This window comes from Ruditapes philippinarum, unplaced genomic scaffold (genome assembly GCF_026571515.1).
Source record: "Ruditapes philippinarum isolate M1 unplaced genomic scaffold, ASM2657151v2 ctg1892_1_1_1_1, whole genome shotgun sequence".
Classification (NCBI taxonomy): domain Eukaryota; kingdom Metazoa; phylum Mollusca; class Bivalvia; order Venerida; family Veneridae; genus Ruditapes; species Ruditapes philippinarum.
The window spans coordinates 69,918-90,233 of record NW_026867047.1 but is presented as its reverse complement, the minus strand read 5'-3'; the positions used below and the strand labels follow the sequence as shown (position 1 = coordinate 90,233).

General features: G+C 32.6%; 1 long non-coding RNA gene across 1 annotated transcript; it reads left to right on the top strand.

Moving 5' to 3' along the window:
- Positions 1-18,455: 18,455 nt before the first annotated feature.
- LOC132734634 (uncharacterized) lies at positions 18,456-20,309 on the top strand. The gene is made up of 4 exons (XR_009626349.1): positions 18,456-19,036; positions 19,578-19,655; positions 19,824-19,923; positions 20,147-20,309. It is a non-coding gene; the product is annotated as an uncharacterized LOC132734634 (long non-coding RNA).
- Positions 20,310-20,316: the final 7 nt, after the last annotated feature.

Here is a 20,316-nt window from a genome sequence, read left to right as displayed (position 1 = left end):
ACAACTTTAAATGTTAAATTAATGAAATGCTCTTTTTCCGTAACTGGTTATAACTTTATTTATTTATAACTGGATTAACTTCATATTAGGCACAACACCTTTTAGGTCAAGACCTTCATGTTTATTAAACTTAAATTGACCTTGACCTTAAAGGTCAAATTATAGAATTTCTACTAATTATTGCTGTAATTGGCTGTAACTTTGTAATTAAACAATGGATTATCTTCATATTTGAACAAAACAACTTTTTTGACAAAACCTTCTAAACAAATGATCTGACCTTGAGTTTTAAAAGACCTTTACAGTCCAGGTCAAATTATTAAAATTTGGTGAAGTTGTCATAATTTTGTTATTGATATATTAATTTGATTTATATGTGGACAAAACAACACTAGTGACCAAAAAAACATGTTGAATAATTTTGTTATGACCTTGAACTCAAAATGACCTTGACTGTCAAATGATTGAATTCTGCTGATTTTTAATTATTGTGTCATTTATTTATGAAAATGATTCATACTTTTGTCCGGGACAAAGTTAAAAGTGTAAAAATGAACAAAGGGTAATATCTTTAAAATTTGGGATGGGAGGGTTACTGTTCTTATTCACAGCCTTTCTAGTCAGTGAGATCTATCTACTTACAAAGTTTTAAGTTGATACCTTTAAAAGTTCCGAAGTTATGTCCCGGAAATTTTTAAAGTGTGAAAATGAACAGGGGCAATAACTCCAAGATTAGGGAAGGATGGGTTATCGTCTGATGCACCACATTTCTACTACTTCAGATCTATCTACCTACAAAATTTAAAGTTGATATCTCTTGTTCATTCTGAGTTATGTCCCGCACAAGAAATCTGCAACGGACCGACCACCAGCTGACTCCAGTGTACCGAAACAGTTTGTTTGTCTGGGAATAATTGTTACCATTGGGTCAAAATTGGTCCCTCCCCAAGGAGTCATGGCTTTTACATATATATTTTCTACGTAAAAAATCTTCTTGAAAATGATAAGGGTTATATCTTAGATATTACGAATAAAACAAAGTATGGTGGACCTCAACAAAAATTATAACTCTAGTGTAAAAATTGCCATCACCCCGGGGAACATAGATTTTCGTTAAACATGTATATGACTTCTCATAGCAACCAGTGACTCCATAGCAACCATTGTCTTCTATAGCAACAAGTGACTAACCATAGCAACCAATGACTTATATAGAAACCATTGACTTTCCAAGGCAATCATAGGCCTCTTTAGCAACCACTGACTTTCCATAGCAACCAGTGCCTGTCCATGGCAATCATTAACTTAACAAATCAATCAGTGACCAATAATGCAACAGTGTCGACTTTCCAAAGCAACCAGTGACTTCCATAGCAACTACTTCTTTCCATAAAACCCTATAAACCAGTGACACATAGCTACAGTACTCCTTTTACTTTATGCCATGCTAATAAAAGCGCATGAAATGGCGTTGGTCCAACTCTGAGCGGCCTACAAGATGATTATAATTTTCGGTTTAAAACAGTGTTGAACAAGAGCAACATTGTCGCAATATACGCCCATCACAGAAGCTTTTGACAGAAATGTGGGCATTAACGATAAGCATATAAGAGACATTATCTGGGCAATATCCAGAAAATATCGATATTTTATCATATTAAGTGATTATTTATTTGAATTTTGATCCCTACGTGTGACCTAGCTTGACCTTGGCCGAAGGGACCTAAATTTTGCGCACAACACCCCGCCTCACAATAGTGAACATTTTTGCCAAGTTATATTGCAATCCCTCTATGCATGTAGAAATATGGAACTAAATTACATGTTTCACACCAGTAGTCATGATAATGTCCATTTGTGTTTCGTTTATTTGTTTGTTTGTTGTTTGTTTCATTTTCCAACAGTATTTCAGTCATATAGGCGGGTAATTTTCTAACCATTGTTCCTCGAGAGTTATACCAGTACTAGACTACCTTCTTCCGCGCTAAACTACCAAAGCATCTCCCGGGGATCGAAACCACGCCAGAGAGGTAACTGGATTAGAAGTCATCGACTCTAACCCTCGACCACGGAGGCGGTTCCATTTGTGTTTCAATCCCTCAATAAATAATGACTAATTGGTCCCAATACACATTTTCATATTTTTATCTGAACTTTGACCCCTATGTGTGACCTTGCCTACAGGGATTTTGCACGCGACACTGCCTCGCAATAGTGAACATCAGCGCCAAGTTCTATAGAAATCGTTCTATACATGTAGAAGTTTTACACCGGACAAACATTTTTCGATGACCTCTAAGTGTGACCTTAACCTTTGACCTAGAGGCCTTGTTCATGCGCACGACATGGATTCTAATAGTGGTGAACATTTGTATGAAGTTTATTTTAGAATCTCTCCATATGTGTAGGAGATATGCTCTGGATATTTATATAAGTAACTGGAGTCGAAGGTATGTTAGTTTTTTTTTATATAAATTGAAAAAATGTTAATTAAGATTATTTTTTTCTACCATAAATACCTCAGTACGTAATAATATAGCTCATGTACAATACATATTCTGACTGTTTAAATTAACAATAATGCTTCAGGACGCTTCGGGACACTAAATTTCTTCGGGACGCTTTTTAGTGAGACCGTCTAAATGGTCCCAATATACATTTTCATATTTTTATCTGAACTTTGTCCCTTATGTGTGACCTTGACCTAGGTCGCAAGGGTAGTCAGACTATTCTCTCCCTTACCAGTTCCTGCCCTGACGTTTCCTCTCTGACGGTTCTCTCCCTATTTTGGGGGAGAACCGTCTGCATATTTGCAAATAAGCAGACAGTTCCTCCCCATTTATATTTTTATTAATACATTATTATTGAAGTATTTAAATGTTACATAAATGGGTAAGTTTATTATTAAATGATATAAAGTAGAGAAAAAATACTTTATTGATGTTAACTAAATGGGTAAGTTTGTAAATAATTGATATAAATAAAAAAAAATATTTTATTGCAGTATATAGATAAATTTTGGTAAGTTTATTAATAATTGATACAATTAAATTAGAAAAAAAAAACTTTATTTTTTTTTTTTTTTTTTTTTTCACCAATACTCCTTCACATATAAACATGTGAAAATTTACCCCAAACAAAAAATCAAAAAAATTATATAAAAATTGTGAAAAAATCTGGTAAATCATTTTTTTCCTGATTTGTTAATACAATTTGTTCATGATTCATTAAATGAATCATAAATAAATTGTGCTTTTACTGGAAAGAAAAGACCCCATTTATTATAGATTCATTACAAAAGACAGATTTATTAACCATTGATTACCAACATGAAATATATTCAATACAATTTATTGTAAATTCATTACACTTGAACTGGAATGTATACAATTTATTCATGATTTATTGGAAATAGAACTTTTCCCGACTGCATTTAATACCATTTATTACAAATTCATTACACTTTAAAGTTCTGAGATATTCGATCACAAGTTGTTCATGATTCATTAAAATCAGAGATTTTCGAGGATTTATTCATAACATATTCATTGTACTTCAGATGTTCATAATTTGCTTAATTATAACAGAAATTTTCATTGATGTAGGTCCTTTTGTTTTACTGTTCATAACAACTAAACCCCTCTCAACTATACAAATATTTTTTTTTAATTTCCCTTTACTCATTACCGTACTTGTTTTTAATCAGTCACTGGAAAATATATATGGGTTTTTCAAGTCTCTTAGTTTAAGCATCACCATATTATTAATTCCATGCTCAGCGCAAAACGTAAAAAAGAGTCAATTATACAATCTCGTTTTACTGTTAAATATGTCTAACTAATTTGCATGTAGATTTTATTTTTGAGTGATCAAGATCAGTTTTTGTCTTTCTTTATTGTTAATACGCAATCTGATCCATACCCACGGCTTTTTATGATTAGATCTATCATTATCATTAAAAAAAACTGTCGAATAGATTAACGTATATGCGTAAAAAGGTAAAATGTCGTAAAAAAGCGACTTAATTCTCTCGGACTTAACATCTGTTGTTAGTTTATTGTTTTGAACAGCATGGCTCCCAGCCGCGCGATTAAACGATAAGATCTTGCAGGGAACTGCAGCATATCGAGCGCCCCCTATCAGCCGACAACAGAACAAGATTAATAGGAAACGAAATTTTTTTGCCATTTCAGAAAAAAGATATTTTACCATACAAACAGTTTTCTTTCTTTTGGATATAACTAATGTCAGAAACAAACTAACTTACAACAGATTTTGTCATTGCAGCTGCAAAATTAGGAACTTTATACAATACTATATAGTAGCTAGGAATAACATTTCGTTTGCATTAATTCTATGCATAGGAAAAAGGCGGTTATTTTGGAAGATGAAAACTTGTGGTGTTACACAAAAATATGGATAAAAAACAATATCAAGGCATCTAGACTACTGATAGACTGTAAGTTCAAAATTTTCTTTTTGTTCTACATAGCGTTTTTAAAAACCTTCTAGATCTATATCATATGTAAGTTGACAAAAAATAAAATTTACTGGAGTAATGTGCAGATTAGGATAACGATCGATTCGCCCCATAATGACTCGCCCCATTTTAGTGACGATCGATTCGTCCCACCCTAATGGCACCACCTTAATTTAAACATTTTTTATTCATTTGATTTGGATTGAAAAATATTTATTATACAAGATACAAGTTTTAAAATATGCACACATGTACATGCATTGTTTATGAGGATATCTATGTACAGCCTATTTTAAAAACATAAATCTGCATTGTTTCACACTGAGCTCATCTGCACATTTGAATGCGTTGAAAAATGATGTTCTTTTTTATTTTAAGTGACTTCAGAAGACTATTTTTCTTTTACTTAGTTTAATATCTCGCAGAAAACTGAAAAGGTAACAAGAGAAAAGAGCAGCAAAGAAAGGACAGAACGTAAAAATCAGCAACTCTGATGAGATGGTAAAAAGCAGATGAACGGGAGATAATAAAATGCAGATGGACGGCTTCTTTGATCGTGAAGAGTTTGCTATTAGTTATGGGACGAGGGCATTCCAAGGAAATGACATATATGAGTCTTTGAAGCGTAAGTATAGGGCTACATATAGTAATAATTTTAAAAATGACAATGTGTTTTTTTTAAATATTAAGTAAATGATAAAAAATAATACTTCTCAATCTGAATTTTGTTTATGTACATATAGTAATTCAATGTCATAGCCTTTCAATTTCGTTTTAAATTTAATTGAAGCAAATGGTAAAAATCTGGACTTGCTACAAAATATTTGTTCATTCCTCTGTTGAAAATGAAATCGAACATTCACCCGTTTGTTTTATCGACAAATATTTATCTATCATCAGACTTTGTGAAATATACTGCTGGTTTTTATTCAATAGAACATGTACAGTCCAAAGTGGTTGAGTACTTTAGTGTATTTGGCTCGAGTTGAAATTCAAGTTCAGTTCAGATTGTATTGCAAATAGAACAAAAATATATTATACTTTTTTCAGAGTGATATGTGAGAAGTCTAAGTTTAAATTTTATTTATAAATATGATACTTTTTATGAGAATTTTCTTTTCTATTTCAGAGTATGCCATTCATTGCCTCAGTATAGAAATTCAACATTTAATGATTATAGGAATAAAAAAGGTGTAGCTCCAGACAGACACTACTGAAAAGGAAGGCAAAGATGTTTTCAGACTGACATAAAGCCCTATATATAGTTTCTAAAACTAGAAATATATATCCAAACAGCAAGCACGAAATATTTCCAGAATTATAACCCTTTACTTGTTTACCTGACATTACCTGTTTTATTTGCAGGGATATTTATGAAATGAGCTATGCACGTTCATTATGATTTTTTTCAATGTTATGATGTGGTGGCATAGATTTGTTCACAAATTTTAATCTTGTTGTAATGTTCTTGATTAATCTAGTCAGCTTTTGTTTGTAAAAAATAAAAGAAAAATAAATTAAAATTTATCAAGATATGTTGTTATTATTATTATTATTATTATTATTATTTTCATATTTTTCTCCGGAATTGATACCATCATTGGGACCTGCATTTATTCAAAAATCCTTTAGATGAATATAAGCAGGCAAGCCTGATTTGTTAATGATTCATTATACATTGAATTTCGGTTTATGGAAAGAAGAGAAAAATACAATTTATTAGTGATTCATTAACAATTTATTTGCAATTCATTAATGAATCAGTTGGTCAGCAAACCTAATTTATTGCCCAATTGATTAACCTGATTTGTTTGATAATTCATTGACTAAGTCAAGAAAAGGACCAAATTCATTACCCCATTTGTTAACCTGATTTATTAACAATTTATAATAAGTTGGTAAAACTGGACCCCAATTCATTACCAATTCATTTCACTGATTTATTAACAATTTATTCATAATACATTGGCTCATTTGCATGTCATTTCCATCTATAATAAATTGGGAATAAATGGTAAATTTGTTTATCATTTATTATACTGATTCATTCCTATCTTTTTTTTGTTTGGGATATTGAAATCCCTCTATGCATGTAGAAGCTTTGTTCCGGACAAGCGTTTTTCAATGACCTCTACGTGCGACCTTTGACCAAGAGGCCTGGTTCAGGCGTGCGGCACGGCTTCTCATAGTGGGTAACATTTCTAAGTTCTAAGTTTCATTAAAATTCCTCAATGGCTGTAGGAGATATGCTCCTTTGTGTTCAAATAATATAGATAACAAAAATGGTATTTCTTCGTAAAAGACCATGCATTTCAAACGGGTGTTAAAAAGGCAAACAGGACGTTTCGGCCCCAAACCAAATCGGCCCCAGTCGAAAAATCGGCCCCTGGACGTTTCGGCCCTTTTCCGCGAGACGTTTCGGCCCCACTATAGTCTATTGCTTGATTGATTAACCTCATTAATATTCACTTTATTACGTCACTACTAGTCCGCCGCTTAATTAAACAATTACTTACATTTGACCTTTTAAATATGCACGGTTTTCATCACTTTGCGCGAAAACGCATGCACCCTTGTGTTATGGAGAACGTCATGCATTAGTCCAACAAATTAGACTTGTCAAAGAGACACCGAGATAATTTTGGACGGGCGCTGTCTTTTTCCAAGTCCAACCACGAACTGCATATTTATGCACGGACGCTTCCCAATTAGAAGTTGTTGGGAGCGAAAACTAAAAAAGTTTCGAAGAAACGGTCTACATTACCTGAAAGAGAACCGTTTTTTATGCAAGGTTCCAAGTTATCATACTTCAAAATCGAACACAAGTCTAAATATTCCACTTTAACTTTTTAAATCGTTGAAAATCATTGAAAGCGGCCATTTTGAAAAATGACGCAAGCGGTGACATGGTAAATTTTAAAATTTCCATGGTGTAACACAGGTATCGGTGGCAATCGATTGTATTTGTCAAGCTTTATTATACAATTTGTTTAAGTTATTTATATGAATTATTGCAGGAATAACTCTTTTATTCATACACGAATATTTCAGCATTAAAAATAAAATGTGAAAAGGAAATTCTGATAACCTTACTTACAAATTAAATAGTTTATGATGTCCATTTAAATTGTCAAATTAGAAATTGTAAAGTCGGATTTTTTAACATCTGTGATCATTAGGTGAAATTTCTGAACTGCCTTTTTATTTTATAACCCTGCTATGATTTCGCACATATGAAAATACAATGTAATTGTAGGTACATCTTAATGAATTATAATTATACTATACATGATGAAGCAAAGAAGAATTTCAATTTATATAAAAATCCATATCAATTTCTAGTTTATTATCTATAAAAAAAATTGGGACAGTTGTGTAGGGGAAGAAGTTCAAAACAACCACAAATAACTTAAAATTCTGAGAAAAAAAAATCTTATAATTTCAAACTATAGTATAAAATGGAATTTCAGACAGGCCTCAGTAAAATGCAATTGTCGCACAGATTTGACTGGGTTTATGCACGGATTTATATTACATAATATAAATCCGTGGTTTATGATAAAAACGCAGCAAGTGGTAATTTAGTGACCCACTGTGTTCCTTAGATGTATGTCTATGTTGTTTCATACTGTTTTGGTGACACTTTTGCTTGTGTCCCTTGTTGTTTTATCGTCTACGGTAAAGTATCTTCCCCCATTGCTCTACTCTAGTTTTATTTCTTTTGAGTTACCCCACCGGCCCACCTTCCTCCTGTTCCCGCTTCCCCTTAGTGGGCCTAGTATTATTTTCTTTGAATTCCTAAATCAGTTACAAATTATTTATCATTTAATTATTAACCTGTCCGTGCTCTGTCTTTGCCCTGTCCTGTTTTTGTTTTGGGGTCCGCCTGGGGCTCCTTGCCATTGGTTCTTAATTGTTGCTGGAGTCATATGGGGGAACGTCGCCTTTCCTTGTTGATCTTGTTTATCATACCTTATTTAGACGTAGAATTGAATAACAATGTAAGACAGATGGGGAAATGTTAGAACGGACTGTCGCAAAAGGACACCAAACTTCTGACCCATTTAAAATTCCATGTTATCTAGTTCTCGCTTTTCATTGAACGGCACCTCGAATGTGCCACATTGAAAGTTCCATGATTACTGCCGTATTTGTACACATCTGTGGGTGTTGATAAAAAATTTCAACATTAATTATGTTTAAGTGATCAATTCTGTTTAAACCAGCGGAAGGGAGCACTTGCACCTACCAGAGCCGTATTTGGAGCTCGTGTGTATTTATGTTTCGAATTTGAAGTTTCAGGCGTTTTTTTTGGTGTTTTTTTTTTCGGGTGGATATATGGATAAGTTTTTTCTGTTTTTCTTTACATTTCTTTGCTTGCTTGCCGAACCTTGTATTGATAATCATTATCTGTTTTGTTACGGTTCGGTATACATGTATACAATATGATAAACAAGATGAACAAGGAAAGGCGGCGTTCAATGAACGCAACCCCCTCACGACCCAGGAACAAGAACCATTGGCAAGGAGCCCAGGAGGATCCTAAACAAAAACGGACCAGAGCGCAAGGGAGAGCACGGTCAGGCTTATCATTAAAATGTAACTGAGAAGGAAATCAAAGAAAAAATATAAATGAATGATTAATAGGACCACTAAGAAAAATGGCACAGGGGAAGGAAAAGGAAATTCGGGGAAGGGGGAGGGGGCGAAATAAAGAAATAAAACTAGGGGCAAAAAGAAGATACAAAACGGTATGAAACAACAAGACATACACCTTATACATGTATAAGTCTCTTAATTTTAAAAATTAATCTGTTCATTTGAAAATTCTGATCTTCTCAATGACTTTTTTAAATATCCTCTACATAAAATTTATTTCAATTAAAATATGTGACCTTTCCCTTATATATACACAGCATATGACTGGATCACAATAAAGTTCCTTTATAGTAAATTAATAAAGTATGTCAAGAAATCATTAAACTTTATCAGTAAGTTTAATATGGTATTATATATCGGCAATCGGTGAAAAAGAACTCTTAAAATATTTGTACAAATACTGAATAATTTGAAGTGTATTTCAAATAGTTTCCTTCAATATTTCTTTTACGTTCTCAATTGTCATATAAATATGCATGTATAAATGAAGTCAGTATTGTATCCGAGAGTGACATTTGGCAGTCATTTAGCAGTAAACAAGAACAGCAAACCACCTATTGATAAATGTTGAGTACATGTACTAAAATATTTAAAAAATATTAAACAACAGTACATGTACGGAGCCTATTTGCTACCATTGCATTTTAGGTTAAATACATTGATACTTTTCAATAGTATTTAATAATGCACACATTTATTAAAAAATAATGAATAGATTTATTTCCCCCGATATTTTTTTTTTAATTTAATTTTCCATGCGTAACCCACACTTACCTGCTAGACACACTGGTAGCTACTACCAGCTTTCACGGAATCGATTTTTTACGATGACGTCATAACATGTCCACCAAAGATAGAGTAGACAGTACAAATTTGAAATAAATCGCATGTATGCGTTAAGACAGGTACAATCTAATATTTTTTTCTAGGAGAAGTTAGTACTAGAATTTATATTCTATTGATCTGTAGAGGATATTGAAGTTACTTTCAGGTTAAAACAGTAAAAATCAGTCCAAACTATCGCTAGTGTTGCCGGTATATTTTCCGTGCGTTAAAATGACAGTTAAAATTAGGCGTAACGGTTTGACAGTAATAAAAAAAAGTCTGAAAAATGGGTCAAACCGTTCACGCCAAATTAATTAGGCTAGTCATGCATATGACTGATGCCAGTTTTCATTTGCTCGATATTGGACAAACATTTTTGATGTGTTGGACAATTGATACTCAGTAACCAATACATTATATATCATATGATTTATACACGTGTTTACACGTTGTTACGTAATGTACTTTCCAAAAAACATAATGTCTACTTTCACTTTCTGTCTACCGAAATAGACACACGTGACCCATTCGGAAGAAAATATGTAAAAAAAGTCATTTGCATAAATTTGGACATGCGCTTTCGTGGGCCGTTTTGAATATTAATTTAGAAATTAATTCGAGTTTCAATCATCTACTCGGTCTTTCGATTGCTTTCTAGCTATAACACTGGTCTGCTTGCCCTGTGAGCGCCCCTGTTTCCATGTTTATCAATGATTGTATAACACCGTAGGGAACGTGTTACAGTATCGCGTTTTTCGGTTACAGTATAGAATTTTCAAGATGGAGGATTATTTGTTGGGAGGGCAGGTAGGTGATTTTTATTCCGGTCCAAACTACAAGTAGTTTAGTTTCTAAAAGATGTTTTTGTGCTTTACTTGGAAGGAATAGAATCCGGTATCTAGTCATATATTGCTTTAGACCCTGCACCGCAGATTTATCGCTATATTGTCTCATAAATAAGCAGATTTGACAGTTTGAAAATTTGAATCGAGAGACCAACGCATTTTTCTGCAATTTCGACATTATTTATGCATGCCTAAAAAAAGTAAATCTACAAAACGTTAGTCCTTTATGTTAGGAAACGTTTATTAAAGTAAATGACCAGTTGAAGCTATTTTCCTGTTCGTTAAATGCGTTTGAAAAAATAAACAATGTTACAGTATAGAGCGAGGTAATTTGTGCAGGGTTACAGCATAGACCTAGCGATTTGTATCCTATTTTGTTACAGTTTATACCCAGATTTCGGTTACAGTTTAGACTTCGATATTTTCTATATATACTAGGTAAATGTATGAATGTTACATAGACTTTTAAATCTCTGTGAGCTTATTGGCCTGATGGCTATTCGTCCGTCTGTCGTACATATGTGTGTGCAATCTCATCCGCTCAGTAACTACTTGACTAAATGTGATGACATTTACATGACTTTCTACCAATTAAGTTGTTCAAATGGTTTCGGTTGCAATCGGGGACACGAAAACCCAAAACATAGATTTTGAAAAAAGGCAATGTTTAAAGACCCTACTCATCTCGAACCAAAAGCATTCGAATCAAATCTTGATCATGGCGTCATTTCGAATGCGTCTTTGTTGAAGTTACGATTATTTTGTCATTATTAAATTAAAAGTCGTTTTTCTTTATACATCCTGTATAGCAGTTTTAAATTTTCTGAAAAAGAAAATAATATTGAAAGTTAAAGAGTATAAATTAAGGTCAGACAATTACAATATTTTCTCTAGTGAGCCTGATGGGGGTACATAATACTGGCAGAGTCGGGATAAGGCCGTCGACTTCAAATCATCTTTCATTTACTGCTGTAGTTGAAATCCAATCATGACTTTGGATTCTTTGTTTGTGAGGAATCTATCAAGCTAATTTACGGAAGGTTGGTGGTTCTAGTCAGGTGCCTGCTCGTGTCTTTAATGTTTCACAAAGGGTATCTGGGGTCTTTCTTTACACTAAAGCAGAAATGTTTTCACATGACTTCAGTGTCGTTAAAACTTAAAATCCAAGAAAGCCAAACGTAACAAAATAGAGTTAAACAGAATCCCTAAAGAAATTCCAACACAACAAAATTGAAAATATACATAAACCCTTTTAAATACTTACAAAATACATTATGGTAGATGGAAATTCCAACTTAAAATAAAATTTAAGGTTGCAGTATTGCTCACTTAAATACTGTTTAATCATTCTTAGGGTATTGCCTGCCTGTTAATTGTGTCTTTTGACAGTTTATCTATGGTATGCAAGCCTCATGACCTCCGATCCCCTCTCAAATTTCATTTTGTTTAGTTTCACTCATTGTATTCTCGTTTAGGGCACACACACTTTTTAACCTGGGGTATTATGCCGCTTTTCACAGAATGGCAATAACATGACACATTGAAGGTTCCATGATAACCGCCATATGAACACATCCACAGATGTTAAAAAATCTGAAGTGTACCAGTTCATGCTTAATGTGAATTCTGCTGAAGCCGGTGCGTGGACGGTAGCTTGCAGTTACCACTACCGTCCATGAACAGGTTTAATCAAATGGAGCCTGCAACATTTTCATGTTTTCCGTGTTGGACTTCTGTTAAGGATTATTTTTCTCTATTTTATTACCAATAGGCATTATTATAATGTGTAATGATATCAAGCAATAATCTTTCTTCTCTCAATACAATTCGATAAAAGTTACTGTTATTGTCGTGAAAACAGTTCTTACTTAGGACATTACTTATTCTGCAAAAAGTCTCAATCTGAAACTTAAAGTAAGAAAAATAGCAAACTATAACTTTTCTGCTGAAAAATAGTAATACAGCCTTTCAAGAATGTATTAAATAGAAATGTATGAGTTATTTCATAAAAATAATGGATACACGAACTTTGTTTGAAATTTGGCAAATATCTAAACTGTAACAGAAATTTGGGTATAAACTGTAACAAAATCGGATACAAGTCGCTAGGTCTATGCTGTAACCCTTCAAAATTAACCTCGCTCTATACTGTAACATTGTTTATTTTTTCAAACGCATTTTACCAACAGGAAAATAGGTTCAACTGTTCATTTACTTTTATAAACGTTTCTAAACATAAAGGACTAACGTTTTGTAGATTTATTTTATCTAGGCATGCTTAAATAATGTCGGAATGGGAGAAAAATGCGTTGGTCTCTCGATTCAAATTTTCAAACTGTCAAATCTGCATATTTATGAGACAATATAGCGATAAATCTGCGGTGCAGGGTCTAAAGAAATATATGACTAGATACCGGATTCTATTCCTTCCAAGTAAAGCACAAAACATCTTTTAGAAACTAAACTACTTGTAGTATGGACCGGAATAAAAATCACCTACCTGCCCTCCCAACAAATAATCCTCCATCTTGAAAATTCTATACTGTAACCGAAAAACGCGATACTGTAACACGTTCCATACGGTGTATAAGTCACCGCCTGGTTTCACAATTATGCGCAACAGATCGACTGAGCTGCGAAGATTGCGGGAATCCAAGTCTTATATTCCAGGGTATGCTCAAAATATAAAACATTGTGAAAACAGAACGTTTGAGATTATTTTTTACGCTTTTTACGTAGACAGGGCTGAAAATAAGTTTTCAACAGTAATGTTCTATTTGATGAAGGTCTACACGAACAACAATTTACAATCGTATAGAAGTACTTTTGGTTTCGGCAAACTATTTTCCAAATTGAGTAAAAGTATGTGTTAATTATAATCTGGTTTCGGTTTCCGTTTTCTTCCAAATATCTGCATCTTCACAAATCAAAAATAATTTACAAACAAAATTTTCAATCACTTCTGTAAAAAAATGTCCATAGTTAAGTTTCGTTGACTTTTTTTAAAACAATATTTTCCTATATTTTGTGAATACATCACATGACGACATATTAAAGCTGTTATACCCGAAAACTCAGGTAAATGACCTAGAAAAATATGCAAAGGGAATCTAAGAAATATAATCATAAGTCCAGATCTACATTTCTTTTTATCTTCCATGTAGATCTTTTTGTTTTGCTTCATACCATTTCATTTAATTTGGATTTCCTGAGAAAGCTATCTTTAGCCATACAATCCAGATAGATCTGATGTCAGCTTCTTTCGGTTTCGACTCGCAAAATTCAATAATATTAAACTTGTTTCATTTTCGGTTTTAATTATCAGCATTAAATAGAAATTAGCTCGTGCAGAACATACATTTCGATCTTTGTACACTCAGATTATCGAGAAAAATGTTGATGCCGAATGGATGTGGTCGTTGACTTCAAATATATGGCAGTATTTCAAATGTATTTTTTTTTTATTTTTTGATCTGTTAATTTGTAAAAAAAAAAAGGATTTTTTTTATAATTTAATATATTTATTAAACAAAAAATCTGAAGATTTATCGTTTATATACGATATACATTCTTTAGTTCTGGACAATTCTTGCTAGCCCCATTTTCTAAGATATCCCATTGATTTGTTTCATTTATTAAACCTGAACACACTGGTCTACAAAATAATGACATAGTGAAAATCAGTTTATAAATAGCAGAAAATGGTTTTCAGTAAAACCTAAAATATATGAATTTATTTATCTGAAATCTGTGGCACTCGAAGGTTCAAATATTAAGAAACATTTGTCATAGTTTCTAATTATAGATACTGTAGAGCTTGGTTTCCTTGGTTTTTTGGGGGAAACCAATGTTGAAGTTTCTTCTATAAAAAAAACTTTAAAAAATACACGAATTATTTAATTGCTTTTTGTTTTGATACTTAAATTCTGTTTTTAATCAAATAAATATTTTTAACTGCCTTATAGGATTTTTCTGCTGTTTATGTATGATTCTTTAAGTACATATACACTAAACCATTCATTCATTTTACGTGTAATGAACCAAATATTCTATTTAAATATAACCACTGATGTACGATTTTAAACAATGTCAACAGTTGACATTTTGTACTTTCGGTTTCTGCAACCATGATAATATATATATTTATGTTTTACTATTACCATGGTTCATGTTCCTCCTTGTTAATTTGTGTCATAATTAGTAGATTTAATACAAATTGATAATGTCTGGCAAAGCCAGACGTCTTTATTGTCTTAGAATAGATTATGAGATAATCAAAGTATATATATAAATATATATATACTACTGTTCATAAATTATTTTGCAAATCATGGGCGACTCGCCCAGGCAGGAAGAACCATAGTCTGAAAACCTTTGCCCTTTTATCTTGTGTCTAGTACCACTTGATGTAGGGCTACAGGCTTGAAAAATATTTTACAAACCCTTTACTGCTGATTAACATAAAAGTTTAGTTGATGCATTTTGAATACAAAATGATAATATGCAAAAATATAAAGTAAAACAATAACTAAAGGAAACTTATACAGGTAACGTCCATTGTGATACATAAAGAGTACAAAAGACAATTACATTAAAATACAAAATATCCAAGTTAAATGAAGTTATTTATCTCATTTCTAGTTTCGGTGGGTGCAGGGGAGGTATGGGAAGAAAGAAGAATATAATATAAGTATATTGCAGTATTTAACTACAAATGTTATTCCAGTTCAAATAAAATGATAATGTATAGAAGTTGTCAATAGCGCGCATTTCAAAGAATGAAAGGGTTTTGCGTGATTCACTACAATTAACTTAATCAAACCAAGCCATCTCCCTTTACATAAGAAAGTGTACAATTTGCGCGCCTGCTGCTTTTATTGTGCAGTCATACGATCATGTTAATTCCAGATATATGGAACAGATAAATTAACATTACTGTACATGTATATAGGTTTCAAATAAATATCTTAAAGAAATTGGTGCTGGTTACTTATAAAATACAAACGAATTTATCTGCGATATAAATTACGATTTCATAATGTATTGTTTGCTTTTGTATCTATGAATCCACTTATTTTAAGTGGACTTTTATTTGATATACAAATGTATTGGACAACTCCCAGCATTACATTACTATTTGTTTACACGAGACCGAAATATTCTATATAAAACAGGATTGGATTGATAGCTAACGGGGGCAGGGGTCATATTCGAATGATGGCCCAGGTCAATTTTTTTAATAACTCAGACATGGTGTTTTGAAGGTAATGATAACTTCTGATATTTCTCTGTCATTGTAATTCTTTCTTGTGTGTAGGAAATGAGAAGTATTTTTGGGTTTTTACCCGAAACTAAGCATTTTGGTAGCTTTGTATGTCTTTTTGACTCTCCGAATGGAGGTGAAAAAGTTAAAAATCAAGTTTTGACAGTTGGGGGCAATCAAGTAAGAAATTTCAGATAAATTTTGTGAAAAATCTAAACGTATGACAGACACTTTATTGGTCATTTCTGAAAATGCCATAGCTGGCACTGCGTGTTACTGATATTTTTAAAGGAATCGGGCGGATTCTGGAGTATGATGTACCTTGATGAAGATTGCCCATATTGGTATATTTTAGTTCTGATTTTGGCTGGATGGGGGTAAATATAAATTGCTGTCAGTCATTTTTCGAAGGAGCAATACATGCAAACTATTATTTTATTCAATGTATGTCTTATATCATTGAATAATGCTGTTGCAACTGGTTATCTGCCTGTGAAACAGATTTTGAAATATTTGGAATTGTGTTTATGGTCATACTGAAATACAAAATTTTCCATTTCTAGGTCCCCTGCCCCCTTAAGTCCTTGCGCATATCACACAGGTTTTCCGGTTGAATTATTTTTGAGTTATTGCCCTTGAATAAATTTATAAGGCGTTTTGGCCAATTAAAGATTTCTGGGTGTGCCTGCTACACTGTAGCTGATACATGCTACAAAATAGCCACAACTGATTAGAATTGCTTCTTTGTTGTCTTCCTATCTATCTATCTGTCTGTCTGTCTGTCTGTCTGTCTGTCTGTCCGTCCGTCCGTCTGGCCGTCCGTCCTCCTCAAAAACTTCTGGTGCATTTTCATCCAAACTGCAATTTTATACAGTAATGATCAGTACCAAATAGAGAAATAAGAATCCCTTAAAAAAGCCCAACATGGCCAAATTGAAAATGTTGCAGGCTCGGTTTGATTGAGCCTGTACATGGTAGGTGCTGTCAATAGCAACCTACTGCCGATGCCCCCTAGCTACAGCTTAAACAGAATTCAACATTTAAATATGAAATGGTAAAATTTGGAATTTAGAATCATCCGCAGATGCGTTCATACGGCGGTTATCTTGGTACCTTCAATGTGGCATTACCGTGCCATTCCATGAAAAGCGGCGTATAGTCCCCAAGTAATAGAAAGCGTATGTCCTTAACGAGAAAACAAATGGCGGAACTAAACACAATATGTAATTTTGAAAGGGGATCAGAGGCTAAGTCTAGTTGTACATATCGTCGACTTTTCTGAATCCTATGATTTGAAAAGTTTTTGCCCTTTTATTACTTCAATTAGCCCCCAACCGGTATAACCGGAGGGGACTTCAGGGTTGTTTTCTTCCGTCAGTCTATCACAAAACTGGATCCTGTGAAAACGCAAAAAGTGCTGAAAATATTTTTATGATACTTGATATGTTATAGTATGGAGATTATACACATCATTGTGATCTTGACTATAGGATGTTTTGAGATATAAATCCGAGTGTCTCGCCAAGCGTCGGCGACCTCGACAAGATAAGTTTTTACGCCTTTTTCGGGAGGGAATCACGTGACTGTTAAGTAATACAAACGACGGAATAGAATAGTTAAGAAGTAGCAGTCAATTACTTAAAAAGACTATGAAGTAAGTTTTATAGCTCTAAATATGGAGTAATTATCTATTTTGTGATGTTGCAGGGGTTATTAACACAAGAAAAAAATAAAGCAGTTCGTCTGCAATTATGGAAGCAGATTAACCAACTTGCTGGATCACCAGAAAATTTACATTGGTCGGCAACATAAACAAGAGTAACCTTCAACATGAACATTCACCGGAAAAAAAACATTTGAAGATCACGTAGTTTTTCACCCAGGGGAGAGAAACAACACATGCGTTCGAGGTTCACACACAGACCTGTAGTTTTTCTCTTCATCGTTCATAACCGCGAAGTCTTCAAATTATTTTATTGTGTAAATGCTCATGTTACAGGTGTCACATGTATATGCGACCGGACCATTTACTTTCTGGTGAACCTGCGAGTCAGCCTCAACGGCAAGTGTGCTTCCAAAATTGCAGACGCAGACATATCACCACAGAAAGGTCTCCTTTTGGTTTTGACCTCTGCCCCAGAACGAAAATATTTGAGAATCAAGCTTGGGCACGTCAATATGTTTTGACTAGTAAAATACCATGTATTTCAAACGGGCGTATAAAAAGTACAAAACTGCCGAAAAATACCAGAATATTTTGATTAAGTATCCAAACAATTGTCTTAAGAATGATTTTACAAATGACAAAATCAGATGAATAATAACATATTTAGTGTCAAACTTTATTTGGCCTCTTTAATATTCACTTTATTACGTCACTCCCAGCAGGCACTCGACGTTGTTTCAACGTTGAAACAACGTTGAAATATGGTCGTGACGTTGTTCAACCAATATTCAACTATGGACGACCATACGGATATATAGCCAATGTATATACAACGTTGATTCAACGTTGTTTATGGTCGAAGTTTTACATTTAGTTTAATCATTATATAAACTTTTATACCACTAATTTTGTGTTATTATTCCTTTTTTTTTTTTATTGAATTAGTCTGTAAGTGTTTTTTGTCAGGAAAATTTGCGTTACAATCTTTTTCCGTATATATTCAAAATTAGCGCTGAAACAAATAAAGTTGGAAATAATTTTTCACTTTCTAATAACGCTTTAAATATTAGTTAATATGTTTTGTTGTTTGTTGTTTTATTTTTTAGTTCTTTATGAATAATATTAATTAATAAATTGATATTAGTCAAAACCCTGTTTATAAAATAACGCTGGTCAGGGGAAGTAATTGTTGCGGTCTATGATTTTGTTTGTTGTCTATGATTATCGTTCGTGCAAATGGTGGCGCTGTTTGGAAAATTTGAAAACAACACGATTGGCAATTTATTTGGATTTCGGAGGTATTACCGTAATGTTTTATTTAGTTTACTGATTATTTTCTAAAATATTATTATTTATTCTTAAAATTCTACTTTAATTTACTTTATAAATTAAATGAGAGATGAAAACACATGATTGAGTTGATTTGACACATTTTCGCGACCTAATTGAAAGATTTGGGATCGGTAGGCCTTGTAAGCATGGAGTTATTGATGTCCTTGGCAATTTATGATGTTACAAATCTTGTCTTTTTTTAAATTTATTTATCATATTATTAAACATTTGTCTGTACTATATCCTAATTAGAATTTAATCAATTATAAAATTGTAACCTATAAAGTAGTTCGGCCCACATAATTTACGTACCAAGACGATTCGTTAATATATATAACTATGTTTATATTTTAGTGAAAGTATAATACAGTGTTAATAAGTTTGAAAAAAAATACATTATTATCAAGTTAAATAACAAATTTGAGAGTTAAACTTTAACAATAGTCGTAAATTTATGGGGAATAATAAATCTATTTCTATTTTATAATGTATTATTTTATATTCTAGATCCTGGTCCTGGTTGAAATTTAGAGTATTGCAGCTGTAGCCTGTATACCATACATTCAGCATGAAAAGGACTGTCAGGTTCGTTAAATTGAAATTTATTCTTATTAATTTATATATTTGAATTTTTTTACAATACAAAGTATAAATTTTTCAACTACTGGATATTTATCTTGTCTTAAAATATATTATTTTTGGAATATTCGTGTAACATTATTTATATAAAATTTACATGTTTGTTGATTTCAGGATGCTGCATAAAATGGTCTTAGCTAGAGCCTATACTGTTAATTTCTTGGGAATATGCTGCAAGGAACTGACAGGGAGCAGTTTTTCTTACCAATCATAGGTGAGACTTTTAAATAGCTTCTTTTTAAATTGTGTTGTCTTATATACAGTATTTGCTGTCAATATGAAACTTAGCTATGTTTCAATTTCTATGCTGTTTTATGATGTAAATCTTAGAGAAAAGCATTTTAAGATAAAAACAAATCACTAAGTTGAGTAATTATATGTATAATTTGAGATTGACCAAGTCACTTTTACTACAAACTTCTTATTTTTATTTGCAGAAGCAGTAAGAGACAGCCAAAGAAGTACTCAAACACTTGACATACCCAGAAAGATCTAGAAGAAAAGATTGGAACAGATTGTAGTTTAATTGTTAAAACTATTAAAGTGAATTTAAGCTGCACTTGAACTGTATTTTTGAAATAAAATATCTGAAGTATTTAATTTTGTC